The sequence below is a fragment of the Coffea arabica genome, chromosome 8c (genome assembly GCF_036785885.1).
Source record: "Coffea arabica cultivar ET-39 chromosome 8c, Coffea Arabica ET-39 HiFi, whole genome shotgun sequence".
Classification (NCBI taxonomy): Eukaryota; Viridiplantae; Streptophyta; class Magnoliopsida; order Gentianales; family Rubiaceae; genus Coffea; species Coffea arabica.
The window spans coordinates 33,601,727-33,614,151 of record NC_092325.1 but is presented as its reverse complement, the minus strand read 5'-3'; the positions used below and the strand labels follow the sequence as shown (position 1 = coordinate 33,614,151).

The 12,425-nt window shown below is 32.9% G+C and overlaps 1 long non-coding RNA gene across 2 annotated transcripts; it reads right to left on the bottom strand.

Moving 5' to 3' along the window:
- Positions 1–545: 545 nt before the first annotated feature.
- LOC140013263 (uncharacterized) lies at positions 546–5,865 on the bottom strand. Of its 2 annotated transcripts, XR_011820343.1 has the most exons (3): positions 5,374–5,865; positions 3,935–4,024; positions 546–903 (listed from the first exon to the last, which is right to left on the bottom strand). It is a non-coding gene; the product is annotated as an uncharacterized lncRNA (long non-coding RNA). The 2 variants fall into 2 exon arrangements; XR_011820342.1 differs by having other exon boundaries at positions 660–4,024.
- Between the last annotated feature and the right edge of the window lie 6,560 nt (positions 5,866–12,425).

Sequence of the window (12,425 nt, the reverse complement as noted above, 5' to 3'; positions counted from 1 at the left end):
ACATGTGAAAGTCAAAAAAGCTGAAAATATAGTACATGATTCTAATCAACTATTAGATTGACTCCAATTGGAGGTTACAAAAGAGAGTTCTCAACTTTGTCCATATACTACCTCCTCGACAAGATATTGAAATTTCAGATACCATCTTAAAGTGTTTAAAGGATTGGGGAATCAAAAGTAAGATTTATACTATTTCAATTGACATTACTTCTAACAATGACGTGGCAGTAAGAATTATGAAAGACAACTTCTCAAGGGTCAAGAAGCTGATGTGTGGAGGCAAGCTATTCCACGTTTGCTGTTATACTTATGTCCTCAATCTTATGGTTCAAGATAGATTTAGTGAGATAGTTGACACCACTAACAATATTAGGGAGAGTGCGGATTTTATGGGCAAATCGAATAATAGAGCATTACTATTTGTCGAAATTGTACAACAATTACAACTACTCGGGAGGAAATTGATCCACAACTATAGAACAAGATGGAACTCCACATTTGAGATGCTTAGATGTGCTTTGAAATTCAAAAATATTTTTTCAAGATTTCAAGATAGAGAAGTGTATTATGAAAGTTATCCCTTGTTAGGATCCAAGCACGGAAAACATAACTATTGAGATATCAAATACATAACAATTTAATAATAAACAAACCACAAGTATGAAAGATAGGCGATACATAATATTTTACGTGATTTGACTCCACTATTGAGTTTACGTCCATGGAGAGAAATCCATTCTTTATTATGAGAGGAAAACCCTATACAAGAATACAACTTGAACCCAAATCCAACCCTTGTTTATCATCTCTCATCTCCCAAGAAACCTCTCTTACCCCATGTATAAGGCTACATGTCGCCTCTTGTATGTCCTTGTGTGTCTCTTATGTAGTATGCCAACTCACCTATTTATAGAGAACATTATTTGGTCAAAACCCAAATAACAATAGGATTCTAATTCTAATTCCTAAACTCGTATAAAATAGGAAATAACTTTTAATTCTAAACAGAATAAAAAATTCCTTGGCGGCTTCTTCAAGTAGTTAAAATCAATTAAGAAATTAGTTAATTCCACACAAAATAAGAATTCTACCTAAAAGAAATTAAGCCAATTTCCTAACAAATTTGCACCCTACCGAAAATTTCTTTTACAACCATTTGCTTTCAATCACCAAATAATATATCGAACTACACACCCAAATCAATACAGCCCTGACATCAAATTGATTCAATCGGCAAATAAACACGTGTAGTTACTCCGAGTCTAACCTCCAGTTGACTCGTGAGATGGTGTCTCAATTCACCATCTCCCTTTGCAGGATTTTTTCTCACCACCACTCACAACCAGAGATCTCCTTTTGTGAGTTCTAACCCTAAACATTGAAACAATCAAGTGATAAAATCATCATATTTCTTCCCATCCTCAGGACTGTCTTACTACGTGTGATTTTCAAGATTCCACCTCAATTGAAAAACTCGTAACTGTCAGAGTCTTCTGACACATAAAAATTAAATCTCTTTATTTCTTTGGGATACGTGCCACACCATCTAAAAAATATAACCGAAATCTAAAAGTCACCGGGATGAAGTATCAACTGTTGGAGATGTGAGAAAATCTCCAACGATTCACGTCCAAAATCAACATTAGACTCCATTTTTTTTTACCCTTGAATCACCTATTTAGATTCACCGTCAAGTATCTTCATGCTTTTCGGCTTCCCAACCTTTACTATCAATGCTTTTTGTCAAACCATTGAAACAAGGATACCACTCATTAAATTGTTCAATTAGTAACAGTTACCAATCTATTTGATCTCAATAGTTAACCAGGATCCAATCTTGAACAATCAAACTCTTGATCCAACTATTCAATTTGTTGGGATCCAAGTACTTGTGAACAATCCAATCTCGCAACCAAATTCCGATACCACTTATTAGAATCTAAGCACGGAATACATAACTATTGAAATATCAATACACAACAATTTAATGATAAACAAATCACAAGCATGAAAAATAGACGATACACAACATTTTACGTAGTTCGGCTCCACCATTGAACCTACGTCCACGGAGAGAAATTCGTTCTTTATTATGAGAGCAAAATCCTATACAAAAATATAACTTGAATCCAAATCCAACCCTTGTATATCATCTTTTATCTCCCAAGAAACTTCTCTCATCCCATGTATAAGGTTACATATCGCCTTTTATGTGTTCTTGTGTATTTCTTATGTAGTATGTCAACCCACCTATTTATAAAGAACATTATTTGGCCAAAATCCAAATAACAATAGGAATTCAATTCTAATTCCTAGACTTGTATAGAATAGGAAATAATTTCTAATTCTAAACAGAATAGAAAATTCTTTGGCTACTACTTCAAGTAACTAAAATCAATTAGGAAACTAATTACTTCCACACAAAACAAGAATTCTACTTAAAAGAAATTAATCCAATTTCCTAACATCTCTTAATGGAAGATTGGAAGAAGGGAGAGAAATTATGCTCTGTTTTGGAGAACTTTTGGGCAATCACACAAATAATATCAAGAAGTGACGATCTAATGCAATCTGAAGATTCAATTGATGTGGCGTCTTGTGAAGATCAAGCTCAAGTTGGTTCGCACCATTCTTATGTACTGAGTTATCCAGTTAGGTATTTTAATCTAATTTGTTGCATTATTTAGAGTGCATTTAGTGATAATTTAATCATTATAATTAGTGAAATAATCGACTAAGTAAGGACAAGAAAGAGGCAAATTAGAGTTCCATTTAGTCAGGAAAGTTTGTCTTGTTTAGTCTTTCCAAGTCCAATTAGGTTTCAAAATTTATAAGGCTATAAGTATAGCCTCTTTGCTGTATTTTTATCAATAGAAGAAAGACACAAATTTTGAGAGTTTTCTCTTAACTTCTTAGAAGTGTTCCTCTGAACATCTTAGAAGAGTTATAAGTATTCATTTTGACTTATCAATCAAGAAATTCACTTGATTGTGGCCTCGTTCTACCAACAACCTTGGTTCGCAAATCTATTAAGTTGTGGGTTGCAATTAAATTTAAAATTTATAACTTTGAGGTTTAAAGAGGTCATAAGTTTTTCGCTGTCAAACCATAGGTATTGTTCGTCTAGGTTCGGATTAGGGCTGCAAACGAGTTGAGTCGAGTCAAGTTTTGAACTTATCGAGTTGAACTCGACTTAAAAATAGGTGGGCTCGAGCTCGAGCTCGAGCTCAACAAGCCTAAAGAATTGAGCTCGAACTCAACTCGATTAAAAAATACTAAGCTCGAGCTCGACTCGATGCTCGTGAGCTAAAACTCGATTCTGGCTCTCGAGCAGCTCGAATCGTGAGCTCGAATTTTTGGAATTAGATCTAAGGCTTCTACTCCGTCTCCTAGCTTAAGTTTTAAACAGAGTCACTAATAACAAATTGTACATCATCAAGATCATACAAGAACAAAAAAGAAAACACAGGAATTGAAGGAATGGAGAAATGAAGGAACAAAATCCCATTAGGCATATACATTAACACGTTTCAGATCCTTGACACTTCCTCAGGAGCTGCATCAATACAAATGAAAGACAATTTGATATCAAAATAAACTGACTCTGAAATTCCGTTCCCATCCCTCAATTTGAAGCACATTTCTAATCCAAGATGAAACTCACATCAGATTACAGTCACATTGCCACCTTATCCAACGCAATCATACAAAAGAGTGCAGAAATCACCAATCATTCGAGTCTCAACTAAGTCACAAGACAACTAAAACCCCACCATTCCAAGGAGCTCAGTATAGTAGAATTGACAATTCAACCATTTAAACAAAACCCAGAAACGAAAGCCAGTTACTTTAATCATCAATACCCCAATGTACATTTTCTCTTTTACACGTTGTCTAAAAGAAAGAAAAGGATAAGAAAGAAGTGAAACCTCACCTGAATAAATGCAATTACAGCAAGAAGTCCATCAACAGAAAGCAATCCCACTTAAACTTCGACCAAAGCATGATCATAATAAAAAAAGGCCTAAAAATTTTTCAGTAAATACAATCATAAATTTAGAAATACATGCCACATAAAAGTCTAGAATTTAAATGCCCAGCACTTCATACAAGTTCAACATTCTCGGACTGATATCCATAAAACTAATTAAGTAATGACGGTTGACTGAGAAATATATGGAATTCTACTGCACTTCTTGTACTCCAAATGATTAATGATTAGACTCTATGATGACCACAGTTTTATAGCCTTTTGATATCCAAACAACTGGACTAATGCCACCAGTATGACAGCTAATAGAGAGTTTCAAACTATGACAGCTTCAAGGCTAGCAATTACTAGTTAAAAGTTTTAGAATCTAAACTACATTTAAAAGAAGCTTTCTTTAATGCAACACATAAAATCAAAACAAATGGAGCTGATAACAATCAACAAGGTGGACTCAAATAAAATTACAAGAAGAAGAGCACCAAAAAAGCAGAATATAAAAGCTTGAATTGTCTAGTAATTTCTGTTCGTAACCTCATAACCAGAGGAAAGGACAAACAATGAAAAGAAAATTCTTGATTAGGCAAAATTCCAATACCACCCCAAATCCAACCAAGTAAGGAGGTCCCAAGTTCTATCAAATTCTAGACATTCCAAATTATTGATTAGTTGGACACCACTGACCTCAATGACATGTTATTTTACATCAACCCACCAATCATGTCTTTTTGTTTCCATAACTGGACCAAGAGATATATGGAAATTATTTCCTATTCAACTAGTATTTCATCATTTTAAGAGATGCAATTTAATATGACACTCTGGAAAAAAGTGGTTGTCGATTGATTGATTTTCAGGAGATTTATTAGCTACCCCCAAAAATATAAGATCCCTGCTATTATTACGTAATTCAAGTCGAATAAATTATTACCATCCCCTAATTAAATAACAAAGGCAATCTTTAAAAGAGATGTATCAGTAGATATGATTCTCTTCCGGTTCTATTTTAATGCAAACTCATTCCAACCAGCACACAAAAAAGGTACTTTTTTAAGTCTAGATGACAAATGCAAACCTCATATTTTTTTTATTTCCAACATAACTAAGCTGGCACAACTTTTACCTAAAAGAACATGATATTCAAAGTCAAGAAACCGCAGATGGTGCAGAGATACCAATAAAGCAGGCCATTTTTCTACTCTGCCACTTTAACCATCAGCATGCATCAAGTTATCGGTTTTATTGTGTTCATATATATATATATATATATATATATATATATATATATATATATATATATGATTTGGGCAAAATCAAGATTGATTTCGTACTTGCTAACTAGAGGGAAGCAGCAAACTTCAGATGAGAGAAAATAATCTACTTACAAATTCTTTAATTGAACAAGTGAAGCTGCGACCCAAATGAAATCCCGGATCCAACGTACGAATTAGGAGAACGCCAAACCAACCTTAAATTGGAAATCAAATTGAGGGCTTTTTTCTTAGAATCTAGATCCGAGGTGGGAAATGAAGGACGAGTGGCACGAAAGGAAGAAGGACTGTTAGCAATCGTTAAGAATACAGCTGGGCCGAGGAGAGCTGCCATGTGTTATTTTGATGGCGATGGGTCCGAATACAGCTGGGCTGAGGAGAAGAAGTCGAATTGCAGACGATTAACTTTACAATGTGGCGGTGGTGGCGGTGGCTGAAGGGTAGCGGTGGTGGCTGTGGTGCACTCGTGGCGGCGATGGCTAGGGTTTGTTTGAGAAATTGTGAAGGAAAGACAAAAGAGAGATGCGGGACAGCGGGAGAAGCAATTAGAAATGCAATTCAATTTGGGGAAACAACTTTTGCTCTGAAGTCTGAAGAGTCTGAACCTCAGCCCTCTGATGCTTGAATTCCAAGTTCCAACTTATTAATTAGTTATACAAATAAGGGTATTTTTGTAATTTCATATGGCTCGTCGAGCGGGCTCGACGAGCTAACAAGTTTAATCTCAGTTGGCTCAAGTTCGACTCGCTTGCTAAACGAGCCGCCCGAGTTCGACTCGAGCTCGAATTTGACCGAATTCGAGTCGAGCTTTGACTCAAGCGGCTCGCGAGCGGCTCGATTCGTTTGCAGTTCTAGTTCGGACCTTGTGAAATACGGGTTTCGTCTCTGATGGGATTCGTATCACTATCCTACTTCTAATTTATTCTTTTAAGAGATCCAAAAGATAAAGATAGTTTTGGACACTAAAGCAAATTTTGAAGATGACTTTATCCGGGTTATGGTTTGGAAAATGAAATTAAAGTTTGATAAATATTAGGGAGAGTGCAACATACTAATGTCAATTGCAGTTATTTTAGATCCAAGGCAAAAATGGTAACTATAGAATTCAATTTTTCTAGGATATATCCTACTCATGAAACCCAAGAGAATATTACACGTGTTAGAAAGATGATAATTAATCTATATGAAGAGTATGTGGCTGCCAATGAAGATGGCAAAGTACATGAAACATAAGCTGGTGGTTTTGGTAACCAAGATGGACTATAGGCATCCTCATCTGGTGGGCTGACCTTAATGATTATTTCAAGGAAATTAAAACAATTGAGCCTCAAAAGTCAGAATTAATAGATTACTTGGACAAGTCTTGCCATAAAGTTGGACCAAAACCAAAGGAATTTGATTGCCTAATCAGGTGGAAGCTAAATAGGATGACATATTCTATTTTGTCCCAGATGGCTACTGACATCTTGGGGATTCTTGTAAGTACAGTGGCTTCAGAGGCCACATTTAGTGCCGAGACAAAAGTCATAGATGCTTATCATGTTTCACTATCTCCAGAAACTGTTTAAATCTTGATGTGTGAGACTGATTGGTGTAGAAATATGTATGAAATAAAAAAGAAAACAAAAGTAAGTTTCACCCTTTTACTTAAACTGGTTATTCAATGTTGTATTATGTTGTTCATTAATGATGTTTACATGTTCTTTTTTCTTTTTTTTTTACAAAAGGTGAAAACTCCCAAAGAAATTGTGATTCATGTTCCCTAATGATGCAGTTTCTATATGTTGTAGGTCTAGATTTTATTTCTTCTCGATATTTTAATACCATTTAATTTGTTCTGCACTTGTACTCATTCCTGTTTTCTTGAACGTGTTTACTCATTCATAGGTTTTGAAGATGTCTCAAGGAAGGAAAGGTCTAAAAGAATGGCTAATATGGACTTCGGATGTTTAACTCTAGAATTGCTAGGAAAAAAGTCTACTTTTTGTGTCATGATAATCTGATTTAGTTGTAAATTATGACTGCTAATGGGACAAAAAGACTAACTTATAGGAGTATTTTTTTTGTAATTGGTCACTTTTGTCGTATCCCATTTTTTGAAAAATAAAATAAAAGAGAAATTTTGGTGTTAGAAAAAAATGAGTTCTTGATTTTAGAAAATAAAGAAAAAAGATCTAAAATAGGACTTAAAATATGCGACAGTTTGGACCCAAAATAATAGTCTAAAAAGGGTTTTTAAGAAAAAAATAGGGGTCGTCATTTGATATTGAATTTAGTGTATCAAAACATCTCAAATATATTTTTAAATAAATAAATAATAAATAAAACTCTTTTTAGATGACTCCAAATTTTTGAAAACAAGATAAAAGAATTCAGAAGTAACGAATGAAGAAAGAGAAGACAAAAATTTGATAGATTCAAACCTAAAACACCCTTTTAACGTAACTAAGGTTAGTTGCGAGATTTATTCGAAAATTTTCCTAATCTAACCTATAAAACTTATTACAATACGATGCTTCTATGTGGATGCGAATTTAGACCTAGGGGGTATCGGGAGGGTCGGAATATTTTTCAAAATTTAATTGGTGCAAATCACATTAATTGTAATGTTGAAAAATAATTTGTAGAAGAGATCACGAAATATACAAAAGATGAAATTCAAAAAAGAAGTTATAATATATAGATAAATACACATGACCTAGAAGAGGGGAATGCAATATAACGGGTACGTGACGTTAAAATTCATGAGTCAATTTTTCTTCTTATAGAGGGGATAAGAATGTGCTAAGGCTAAGAAGCCATACTCGCTCGTTTTCCATATTTGAAAGATGACTCTTCTAACCTAATCAAGCAAATGGACTAAGTTATTCTAATTTCCTAAAATGAAATACAATTCTAAATGATATGATCCAAACATATAAAGGGTAAGAGAATAATAATAGGGGAAATATCATGCAAGATGAGGCAAAGATCCTAAAATGAAAATATGCATGAAATGCAATCACTATCATGCAAAAATGCGATTCTAGAGTATGGGCAGTCTTAAAGGTCTAGCATTAGACTAACACATGTCTATAAGTTCTCACTAGCATTGAACTAATGAAAAATCGGAAAGAAAGGTTACAACTAGCATTAGACTAGTATGGTGACGTCATGCATTTATTATTATAAATAAATAAATCATATAAATATAATTAAAATAAATAAATACATAAAGCACATAGAGCAAGTAACACATAAATATAATGTCTAGATACAAAGGCCCTAAAGAAAGTGAATAAACACATAAGCATACAAGCACACAATCAAATAAACGCACATAAATACCTAATTATTACATTTTGGGGCCCTAACTATAATCTAAGGGGGAATTTGAAAAATAATAACCTAACTATTACATTCATCTAACTAATTATATTTTTAATACAAATAAAATCTATCTATTACATAGCCTAAGTAAATACATTTCTTGAGCATCTATCTATTGTAATTTGACATTTAAATGCCCTCCAAATAATCATAAAAAATTAAATATAATAAATAAAAATTTTAAATGAATAAAATGAGTAAATACAAGTAAAAACACTCAAAAAATGCAATCACACATAAAAAGCACATAGAAGCATATAAAAGGATTTAAAATAATAATAGAAAGTACATCACTTAAAGTAGTGGTTAAATGAGGTAGGATTTGTCTTATTTATATTCCAAAATCAAGAAAATAATCAAGACACTAATTTAATTAACAATTAAAAAGAAAAATATAAACATATAGCAAATTTACTTTTACTATAATAAGGAAATATAAACAAACATAAAATACCTAAAATTTACATATTAAATGCATTAAAATGAAACATGATTAACAATTAAGGGAGAAAAACCATTTATTCTTAAGAAATCAAAGCTGTCAGGGATTTAATTACAAAAATCAAGAAAGTTTTTAGGGCCAAATTATAATTATTACAACGATTAGTGGTCAAAATAATGAAAAATAAAGTTTAGGGATCAAATTGCAATTAAATTAGGAACCTAATTGAAAGAGATTTAAAGTTTTTAGGGTCACAGTCAAATTCCTTGAAAGCTAAAGGGGTTATTTCCAAAATTCGTTTCTAGTTTCTTACGAGAAGGCCATCGGGCCATTTTATTTATTTTCTTAGGCCGAAACTCCCTTGGCCCAAAGAAAAATCTAGAGAAAAAGACGGACTGGTCCACTAATTTTACCAAAACAAGCCCAACGAAAAATGTTGAGTTTTGACACCAAAACCCAAGTCGAAACCCAAACAATGAAACAAGTCTCAATCCAAAATTTTTAACCCAAAAACACAAAAAAAAAAAAAAAAACTAATCCAAAAGGTTTGAGGAAGATCAAACACACCAACAAAATCAAAAAAATAAAAGACCAAAATTAACCAAGAAACTTCTGAAGATTCCGTCAGGTTTGAATTTTTCGGCAGGTCAAGCCACCGGAAACTGGAAAAATTCCCGCTAAAGTGGTCGGAATCTCGCTGGAATCCTATTTTGCAAGCTTTTAAGCGCGGATATTTACATCTATATGATGCTTATGTCATTTTGGACCCAAATCAACATCCAACAAGGCCTAAAAACCACATAATCAAAGAAAAACATGAACTCTCATGAATACCTTCCAATCTCGTGCATGAAAGTCGAATCAAACAAGGAAAAGTTGAGGAAATACCTGATGAAGCTTTTTTTTGGGTCAAATCAGAACGTGAAAAAGCTCGGAAAAAGCAAATGTTGCACCTTCGTTGAAGTTTCGGACATGCGCCAGTGAAGCCAAACCAGGAAATTCGGGGTCAGATTTGAGTGCTTTCCGATCGTTTTTTGCTAAAAAGTTTTAAATGAAACTTGCTCTCCTTACTCCATAGATTGTGGAGAAATTGAAAGTTACTTAAGCAAAGCTATAACGAAGGAGATAATCGGGTTGCAAAGTGGCTGAAAAGTCAGCCTTTTCCCTAAAATTTTTGCAGAAATTTTTTCTTTTTCTCCTCTGTTTTCTTTCTTCTTTTTGTTCTTTTTTTTCTGCCATTTTTTTCCTTCCTCTCTTGCCCTAATGCCGCATTTTGTTGCTATTTAAATGGAGTCAAAACTACCAAATCCTCATCTCAAGGGTTGTTATGAAAGCTAGTTTTGCTTGACATTTTGGAGCCATTTGATGGCTTTTGTTCCAGAATTTTCTTTGATAAGGATTAAGGGATGAGGTGGCCTTTGTACTGCTAAGGTTTGGGAAAAAAGAAAAGGAAGAAAATCGAATGAAAATTTGCTCCAAAAATGCCAGCTGCATCTTGTATTGCTTATAGGTACAAGATGAGGAAGAAGAACTCTGCGCGCGTGTGCATGTAGCAACATAATTTTTTTTTATTTCAGGAAAACTGCCTTTTCTTCTTTCTTTTTTCTCTTTCTTTTTCTTGCTTCTTTTTCCTTTTTTTGTTGTTGTTTTTCTTGATCCCCTTTTTTCTTTTTTCTTTGATTTTCCTACAAAATCAATCAAATAAAAATGAAATGAGATAAAAATGATTTTTCTAAGAAAAATAAAATTGGAAATAAATAAATAAATAATAAAAATGATTAATGAAAATTTTGGTGTCTACATTGGTACAAGAATGTATATAGGCAGCCTAATTATGAGATGTTTAACTTGTCAAATTGAAATACTGATTTTGTTGATGACTTTGCAGCTTTTGGTATTGGTTTGTTGGGTGCCTAAGTATGAATCATGTTTTTTCTATTTTTCCTTTTCTTTCATGGTGTTCTGTATAAGTTTGTACAAAAGTAGTGAGTTATTAGTGTTGTAAGAAAGGTCTAATTGGATTACTTGCAATTAGTTACCTATGTTGTAAGAAAATTTCATTTTTGGCAAGTAAATAAGGAAAAAAAAGGTTTCTGGAATTGTAGGAAAATTTAATTTTTAACAGGTAAATAAGAAAAAAAATGGTTGCTGAAAAATTGTAATCGAACTCAATACACCGAACTCGAGCTCAAACTCGATTAGGATTGAGTTTGCTCAAGCCCAAATGAATTGAACTCGAGCATCTAAGAAACCTTAGCGAAGCAAATTCAATCAGTAGAATTTCAAACTCCATCGAGTGGGACTCGATCTCAAATAATGCTATATCAACTCGAACTTGAACTCAAGCATGGCACTATTTGGGATTGACTCAACTCGTTTGCACCCTTACATGAGCCAAATGAGAAATCTATTAGTGAAGAAAGTGGTAGCAAAATTAAAGGGATCAAAGTTAAAGCAAAAACTACTTTAGGTACAAGGTTGAGAAGTAGTTTAGAGAAAATTTCAAAGAAAAGGAAATCAACCAATAAAAGTCAAGATGCAGCAAAAGTTATAACATCAGGACCACCGTTATCATCACATACTTGGGTCTTTTTTTTAAAAAAATATTCTTTTGTATTTCAAGTTTTTAATAAAAATTCTTTAAAGTTAGATTTTATATATTTTTGTAATTTTCATGACAAGCTATTGAAAAAATTTTTCATGACACTTCTAGTGTACTTGTAATACATGTCAAAATCTCAACAATATTCAAGTAATATTTTAGTTTCACATTTTGATAATTGCACTTATGCAATTATGACAGAATGGTTAAATTTTTACTCTAATAAGAATCCGTGGCTGGAGTTATAGTTAAATATATACTATTTGGAGTTGACTTGTTCACTGTCCATTTCTATTGTTTTTCGATTTCTCTAGAGTATATTTCATATTTTATCATTTCTTAATTTTTTGATTATATGTACTCATACAACTCATAAGTAATTTTTTAACATATATGCATACATATTTTGCATTTAAAGGCCATGCGACAATCTGACTATAGTAGAGATGATTCAAACATGCATGATCCCACTTAGCAACATAAAAAATAGTCATGCAATATATACTGAAAGCCATCTAATCTCTAGAATGTTGGAACTAAAAATATATGCAATGGAAACATTGTAAGTGTTGATTTGTTTAATCATTTTTTTTCTCAAAAAAGGTTTTAGATGATGGCATCTAATAATCCATGACTCGAAAAAGTGAAATCCTTGGGGATTAACTAAAATACAAAAATCAGATGAATAAAAATAACTATATAATAAGCAATTCAACTCTTACCTATCACATTTCTCTTATTTATTTAAAAAAT